The 9,304-nt window shown below is 43.0% G+C and overlaps 1 pseudogene; it reads right to left on the minus strand.

Annotated features, from left to right (window-relative positions):
* Positions 1 to 9,083: 9,083 nt before the first annotated feature.
* LOC119339165 overlaps positions 9,084 to 9,304 on the minus strand; it is a 5,511-nt pseudogene continuing 5,290 nt past the window's right edge.

The raw sequence follows: 9,304 nt of genomic DNA on the forward strand, positions 1-9,304 counted from the left end.
GGTGCCACCAAGGTACATCCTTGAGCGTTGGTCTTGGAACGCAGATGAAGCACTCTGCCAGCATGGATCACAATAGGTACTCGCACAACATGAATATGGGCCCAACACTACTATGGAAATAGTCAGGCATGTGGTGATGACAAGGAGATTTACCAACATAGCAGATGAGGCTTGCAAATATGATGTGATGAGTAGAGCAGTTGAGAGTTGGAGTCAATCAAGAGGAGAATGGAGGAGGAGGAGGCACTACATCGATTCCCAAAGAAAATCAGGACTGCTCCTACGTCAACAGGTCCATCAACAAACAACTCGGAGGTTGGTTCCGGCGCATCCAACACGCATGCGCACGTGCGGAACCCTGCAAGGACAGTCACTAAAGGGCGACCAAAATAGATAAGGTACAAGTCAGCGCTCGAGATCCAAGCAAAGCACAAGAAGCCTACAAAGAAGACAGCGGCGGAAGCTTGGGCTACTTAGAAAAGTGAGACAACTAGCATGTTGTGTGTGTTGAAAATTTGCGATGATTGGCCGAATGATAAACTGTAGCTACGTCCACGGAATTTTGGTGTAGTTTACTGTTAAAATTAAAGACATTTGTTGTGGTATGGAAAAAATATATAAAAGTTGCCACGTTGCTGCAAAAAATGTAGTTATTCAACTATGGCAAATAATAACAGAAAGATGAGGTTGTGTGAAAAGTGGGACAACTAACAGGGTATTCGTTTGTAAAATTTGGAATGATTGTGCTTATCACAAACTGTACGTGCGTCTGTGTCAATTAGGTGACTTTTAGCATTTCAAAAAATCAAAAAACATAGGTGCCATTGTGAGCAGACGTGAATGGTTGCCATGTTGCTGGAAAAAATGTATTAAACCCACACTGGAAAAGAGGTGTGAGTTTTGAGGAAAAGGTGCCGCTAAATTGGAACTATGATGAACGTAAAAATGAAGAGCTAGTTGCAAAAAAGTGTTGCATCGAACAACTAATGTTTATTTGGCATTTTGAAGAAACTAGACTATCGTGACAACGGGCCTTTATGGAACAGAAATGTACAAAAATACTGACACGCTTATGGCAAACTGTATGATCTGAAAGTGTTGTAAGAACAAAAACAAATTGTTAGCACAAGCGTGACAGGCGGGAACACTTACGGAAACGAGGCCTGGCATTGAAGTTATATGTTGCAAATTAAAAGCACAAAAGGTTCACGACAGATAGATGATGGTCTTGTGCGTTTACAAGAACAACAGTGATAGTGAAAAAAGGAAACAAAGGAGAGGCGCAGTACCTTACATTCATCCGAACATTGAATGTAAGTACATATGTAAAAGACAGTGGTGTTTTGTTATCTTCTACAGTCACTTGTATCTCTTGATAACAGATTTGACATCAGACTCCAACCAAGCCAGTGCACCCTCCCGCTTGTTGAAATCGACAGTCTTGACCCAATTCCACAGATAAATCTTCCTAAGCTCTGCGACTATTTCTTTGTTCAAAGTTGGCACCTTCATGCCTTCCCACTTTGCAAGATATTTAAGGGTGTAGACACCACAGTCGTAGCTGTTTTCAGTGAGCATTATGGAAACAAAAGGGTAAAATAAATAAATTAGAAGTTGCCATGCTAAAAGAAGCAGAAAATATGTCACTAGAAGATTATTATGGCATGGGGGCTAGTGCAAAAAATGATGGTGTGTGATGAGTAAATAAACATTTGGGTAAAGTGTGGTAGTGAAAAAGTAGCATGTTGAAAATATTTGAAAATGACATGGTTCTGAGAATGGCAGCAGTAGAGTAGTAAAAATGTTTGAGAACACAGTTGGACAATGAAGTTGCCATGTGAAGTGGATGAGAAAAAAATGACAGTTTATATGTAGTATACTATTCATAGTGGGATAATTGATTTTATGCCCCTAGTTGGGTCACACTCGGCAGGTTTACCCCTAGTTTCCGAAAACACTTGTTCCTGCCCAAACCACTTTGCTCCTGTTATGCTTTTTACCCTTTGACCGTTTGACCAACACTTTGAAAACTTCATAAAAAAATCATACTAACTCAGAAAAATTCAAATAACATATCAAAATGTTCAGAAAAGCATCACCTATATGTGCATGTCATTTGCATTCATGAAAAAACTGTTGGCTAGTCCCCATCTCAGTTTTAGCTCATATGATCTTAGCATGAATAGTAAAATCTAAAAAAATTCTAAAAAAAATTGGAGGCAAACTTTGACCAATGTTTTGAGTGCTTGCCAATATGACATTCGTGGAAGTCATGGCAAAAAAACAAAAATCAATGCTCCAAAATTACATTTTTTTGCCATGACTTCCATGAATGTCATTCCCTTATGAAACTTGGCAAGCACTCAAAACATTGGTCAAAGTTTGCCACCAATTTTTTTTAGACTTTTTAGAATTTTTTTAGATTTTACTATTCATGCTAAGATCGTATGAGAAAAAAGTGAGATGGGGACTGGACAACACTTTTTTCATGAATGCAAATGACATGCACATATAGGTGATGCTTTTCTAAACATTTTGATATCTTATTTGAATTTTTCTGAGTTAGTATGAATTTTTTATGAAGTTTTCAAAGTAATGATCAAACGGTCAAAAGCATAAGAGGAGCAAAGTGGTTTGGGCAGGAACAAATGTTTTTGAAAACTAGGGGTAAACCTGCCGAGTGGGACACAACTTAGGGCAGCAAATTAATTATCCCATTCATAGTAAGCACAGAAAAGGGGGGAGCGACGACGGATGGGAGTTTGGGAGCATGTTGGAAAATGTTAGTGATGTTGGTAGAAATTGGCATGCCCCTAGGAATGAAGCCATGTCAGCATTTGGGGGATGAAGTTTCCATGTAGTATGTATTGGAATTGCCATGTTACTGTAGTTGAAGGTGTAATGTAGTATGGAGTGATGTTGCCATGGGCCTAAAACTGAAGCTGCCATATAAATATATAGTGAAGTTGCCATTAAGGACAGTAAAACTGAGCCTAAACCGAGTCCTCTCAGACAATCAGCATTTTTGGCCATCAGATGATGCGTCTCGATTGTTTCTGATCATTGGATGCACGTTTAACTCCGAGTGGACCTCAACTTACCTGACTGTCCGATAAACTTCTATTCCAGGATAAAAATTGGAGGTCCGTGGTTGATTGGGCCAAAGCCCATGCAACTCTTCTTTGTGATAGCATTTTCTCTCGCAGGCTCACAGCGACAGCGCCACCGAGACCCTAAGAGCATCTCCAGCCGCACCCCCAAGAGGCCCTCCCCAGGCGTTTTTTCCGTGCCGGCGCCGAAAAAACGCCCCAGTCGCGCCCCTAGGACGCCAAATTCCGCTGGCTTGGCCCGTTTTTGCGCCCGGCGATCGCATGCCAAACTTGACACACTGGGGGCGCTCGGGGGCTTTAGCGCAAGGGAAGAGCGCTCCTGGGGCCACATTGTCAGGCAAAAAGTCAAGACAGCCGCCCAGATTTGCCTCCGACCCCCACCACGCTAGGCCGCCACCCTGCCGATCCCGGTGCTGTCCATCGCCCACCACAGCTAGATAGATCATTTCCCACTGGAAAAAAGAGGTTTCACCGAGGCAACCTCTCTGCCGCCGTCCGGGCAACTTTTCTGGTGTTCCAGCCGCGCAAGGCCTGTACACCGGCGGGTTTGCGCCCACCTCGCCCGCAAGGTGTTCGGTGATTTTCCCGGCCCGGTGATGGACTCCAAAGATGAGGAGACGCTCGCGGCGTTGCTCGAGGAGGAAGCAGAAGCCAATGTCTAGGAGTAGGAGCATCTCATGGTGCTCGCCGCCCTCACCGGCCTGCTCGCGAGCAGTGAAAAGCCACTGCGAGGTGGCTCGGTGCTTGGGTGGGTGAAAGCAAAGAACCGGCATCGTCTTGAAGGCTACTACGTGCTCTACTCGGACTACTTCGCCGACGCTCCATTGCACGATGAGAAAACATTTCGGCGCCGTTATCGGATGAGCCGAAAGCTTTTCCTCAAGATTGTGAATTCCATCCGGGAGTTTGACAACTACTTCAAGTGCAAGATGGATTGCACCGGCACACTTGGATTCACCTCAATGCAGAAGTGCACAACAGCTGTGAGGATGCTTGCATACGGAGCTCCCGGTGATTCACTTGACGACTATGGGCGCATGGCCGAGTCCACCACCATTGAGTGTTTCTACAAGTTCTGCAGGGCAGTGGTGGCAGTGTTTGGACCGGAATACTTGCGAACACCCAATGGGGAAGACACTGCTCGGATTCTAGCACAGAATGCAGCAAGAGGATTTCCTGGGATGCTTGGAAGCATCGACTGCATGCATTGGAAATGGAAGAACTGTCCATTTGCTTGGTAGGGGTTGTACAAAGGCGCCAAAGGCGGTTGCAGTGTGGTACTTGAGGCAGTGGCCACACAAGACCTCTGGATTTGTCATTCTTTCTTTGAGATGCCAGGAACTCACAATGACATCAACGTCCTAGAGTGCTCCCCTGTCTTTGCCAAGCTTGTTGAAGGTCATTCTCCTCCGGTGAAATTCGAGGTCAATGGGTGGCAGTACAACAAGGGGTACTATCTAGATGATGGCATCTATCTGAGATGGTCGACATTTGTGAAGACCATCTCGAACCCTGTGCCAGGAGGCAAGAATGCCTGGTTTGCGAAGGTTTAGGAGGCTTGCAGGAAGGATGTCGAGCGGGCATTTGGTGTGCTCCAATCTCGATTTGTTGTTGTCCGGTTCCCTGCTCAGACCTGGTCGAAAGATCAAATGTGGGAGATCATGACTTGCTGTGTCATCTTGCACAACATGATCATTGAGAGCGAGTAGGAAGAGCCAGTGTTTAACACTGAACCATATTATAGGCAGGGTCCTCTTTCCCAAGTTGATCACCAGCTACCGACAACCTGGACTGACTACCTCAATATGCGTTCGGAGATCCGAGACCCACATGTGCATCAAGAACTGCAACACGATCTGGTGGAGCACCTATGGAGGCTCAAGGGCGAGGCCAGGGTGACGCGGGAATGACGTGTGATGAAACTTGAGTTTTTATTTGTTAAACTATATAATTTTTATTGAACTATTTGTTGAACTATTTGATTTATGTGATGAAACACGCAAAAACATGCCGAACCATGCCGAACTATGTGACGAACTAATTGATTTCTATTTGTATGCGAAAATTCACGCCGAAACACGCCGAACCGCACCCAATATGGGCCGACTCACGCAGATACCGGGTCGTTTTTGGACACAATTGGGTCGAACACTGGGCCGAAATCGGCGCCTGGGGGCGACGGCTGGGTGCCCAACCGCCCCCAGCACCGAGTATACCGCCGGCTCACCCCCATGCTACTCTTTTTCGGTGCACTTGGGGGGGGGGTGAACGGCTGGAGATGCTCTAACCACGCTCATGCGGCGGCTATGGCGGCGATAAGCTTCTCGGCAGCGCCGCTGCATCGACCTTCCCTCCTCCACTTCCCAGCAAAAGGAAAACGGCCACCGTCGCTGCTACGCCTTCCTCCGCTGGCCCCCTATACCAGCCAGGGCCCAGGGTGAGATCTTTCTCCTCTTGGTCGTCGCCATTCTCCTCCTCTGGCGAGAACCCATCCGCCTCTGACTCCTCCGAGCCCATGGCGAGCGACCGCTCCTCCTTGTCCTCCGAGTAGCCTTCCTCCCCGTCGGGTTCCATCCATTGGACCCTGGTGTCGCCGGTCCTCATGACTGCTCCCGAGCTCCCGCTATGCACAAACTCCATCGTCCATACAGTATCCAGTATCCACCATACCGATGTCCCTCCGCACACCCTCCTTACTTCGGTTGATTGCTACTTCATCCTTTCTGTTTCCTCTTCCCTAATTCGATCCCCATCAAGTTTATAATTTATTTTTGCTGACGTTGTTTTGTTTACTCCCAGCTGAATGCATTTGCTCTAAATTAATGGGTTCGATCTTTGTTCTGGTGGGTGTTGGGTTTCTCTTGCCGCTCCAATCGGCCAGGTCAGTATCCAAGTCATATTACTATGTATCATGCCACTCCTAAGTGAACCTTTGATTGACATAAAAACACTACTAGTTGTTCTTGTTGCTGTATGCAGAAGGTTTCTTCAATACATAAATGAGCAAATAAAATAGTAATGTTGTAGAATGGCCACATATGTACTTAGCAAATTAAACTTCACATCAATGAAAACGATAATAGCCCAACTATACATATATGATACTGATCGTAAATCAAGAATAAAATAAAAGGATTGTGTAAACAAGACAAATATATTAATTGTGTATTGGATCAGCCTAATTTAGAAAAAGGTAATGCACATGTGAACCCACTTGTGAAACAATTCAGGCTTGCTAGAGGTAAAACTAGGGACCATCCTGGCTAATGTGTTGCAGTTAGGGTGTTGGCTCCATAGGTTAATAGTACCACTACCTCTTATCATTTTTCTTTCCAAGAAAATCGCTTAGCGATATTATATTCTATGTCCATATGATGTAGCATTGCAGTATGTGTTTTATTTGGTTGTTCAGCTTTAACAACTTTTGGTGATTTATAGCTCTTTTTTTGCACAAGCCTATTGCTATCCCTGCAGGTCGTGTGTTTTTCTTAAAAAAACTATCTTTAACTGTTGTTTGCACAAGCCTATCACAATATCCTTGAAATGTTCCTTTGTTGTTTACATGCTCATGTTTTTATTTAATACAACCATGGCTTAGGAATGAAGATCCAGAGGGGTTCCCAGTTTGAAGCTAAGTACTATCAAAGCAAGATGACCCAGTTGTTGTGAGTCACTTCTCTACCAATTTTGTTATATAAGGTTATTCTTTCTTATACTATGATACCATCTTTTGTATATTGATTGCAATATGTAGAACCAAATTGATACTGAGGAGTTTGTCACTTCATATGCTTGAAACACATGAGTATTGCTGATATGAAATTCCAAGAGAACCTTGAAATGCATGAGTACATTATTTCAAAACTGTATCCATATGGTCACCAATAATAATTCTGCCAGTTTGCATCATTTGATACATAAGAAACTCAAAGTCGAACCCAATGAAACAATGCTGGCTTTTAGTCAAATATATGAATGTTGATAAGCTATGTGATTTATTTATGCTTTGTGACTCATAGTGAGATATACTTCCTCTGACTTTTGAGTTTACCTTCACATTTATCATGCTAATAGGAAAATGCTACTGAAAGTGGAATAAGGCACTCACGTTAATATCTTTGTTTCCCCATTTCCTTGAATTACTAAGTTTCTCCAATATCATCTTTAGACAACCATCTCCTCGATCATACATTATTAAGAGTCCCCAACTTGCTATTTCGAATATTGTTTCTATTTTTGGACCATTTGATTCAAGAGTATTGCTCACTTGGACATTGATAAGAGATTCAGTATAGATACAACATGATGACACTGAGAATGCCATCAAGGCATACCATTTTGTAACCAAAGATATGTTTACTCATGTTTCACCAATTCATTTAAATGTTGTACATTTTTTCTTACTATTGTTTCATTCTTCATGACGCAGTTAAACATTTGTTTCCTTATCTGCATGAACGATGCTAACATTCAGGATATATATGATACTAAGAAATGCGATCTCATGATCAACTATGTATAAATTTCTGTTAACAACATTCATGATGGTTGGAGCTATATTTTGAGGAATACACACGTAATCTAATGGGATTAATCTTATGTAACGTGTTTTCAATTGTCAGATTATGCATTGTACTCATTGATGTTGCCAACAAAGTAATGTCGTAACAGTTGGGCTGCATGGTGACCCTCCTAAATGTGGAACATATTGGCGCCCAATCATGCCACCATATATTTGCATAAATACATATTATTACCTTGGGGGAATAGACATGCACTGCAACACAGGCCATCATGGTCCAAACCAATTCAAGAGGAAGTTCTCCATATAGTAGTACAACTTTTGAAATTTTGCATCATAAGGCTACCCATAAAATTAATTGCCATGTTATCTTAATTTAACAAATAGAGTATTTGGATTGATATATTTGTATCTAACCCTAACATTATAATGCCAAAATGTATGGGCGCAGCAACGCGCACCATCAATGATCTAGTGTAATATATAGTGAAGTTGCCATGTTCATCTAATTGAAGTTGCCAAGTAGTGGGAACTGATAGTTACCATGTTCGTACAACTAAACATGCCATCAGACAGTAGGGTTGACATGCGTGGAGACAAAGCTGTCGTGCTTGGCAAAACATTGGTGCCTCCGACAAGAACAAGAAAACGGAGCAATATGACATGTAAACCTGTGGGAATTGGCCGTACACATGGAAAGACGAAAGAAGGGCAGAATCTTACGTGTTTCCCTACTTTGTGGACTTCACATACTCGATAGGGAAATGCTTGATCTGGACCTTTGAGCCATTGTAGTGACACGCCCAGGTTTCCTTCAAGTTGTTGATGAAAAACTCTGCGTGAGATCGAAGCGACTCGTGATCTCCCGAACGGATTGAGTCGAGAACTTCGAAGCGTTGCTTTGCCAAGTTGATGCAAATCATCTAGTAGTGACCAGTTTTGTTGTGTGGGTCTTTGGGAGTAAGCTCTTGAAACATCGCGAACATCACCTGCACATTCCGCGGGGAAAAATTGTCAAAGGTAAAAGAACCGTAAGGGCTAGTTAACAAAACAGGAAGGTAATACTAAGAATAACAGCCGTGTGACAGTGGGTGAAGGGTGTAATGGGACACAACATGTTGATCATGTACAAGCAAAAAAAGCAGTGGTGAAAAAATATTTCACCAACCGAAAAGGAAAGGCTACATATAAATTTCTTCATTGTGAGCTTGAAGTCACCATGCTGGTCAAACGCTTTACGAATTTGTTTGTGTGAGAAGTCTCCATAAAAAATCCTCCTCATGATAGTTGTGCTCATAATGATCTTATCGGATGGATGTCGACGTGGTTGTTGATGAAGCCAATACCCGCAGAGATAAAATTCTGGGATAATCTCCCGGTAGGCATCACAGACTCAGCGATATCATCCATGTGAATAAACGTCTCATGGCAGTCGATGACCTTAGTTCTGTTCAAACATGAGCTGGAATGAATGAGCAAAAAAAAACTGGTACAGATGAAGAAAGGTCTGAACTAAAAAGGTTTGGGAAAGAAGTGGAGGATGAGAAGCAACTTACTCTCTGATTGCATTCATATGCTTGTTGTTGCTTCGCGCATTTCCAAAACACCTAACGATATCATAAAGTGCTTGCTATTGCTTTGTGGCCTTTATTGTAGGTTCATAGTCCACTTC

This window comes from Triticum dicoccoides, chromosome 7B (genome assembly GCF_002162155.2).
Source record: "Triticum dicoccoides isolate Atlit2015 ecotype Zavitan chromosome 7B, WEW_v2.0, whole genome shotgun sequence".
NCBI classification, from domain to species: domain Eukaryota; kingdom Viridiplantae; phylum Streptophyta; class Magnoliopsida; order Poales; family Poaceae; genus Triticum; species Triticum dicoccoides.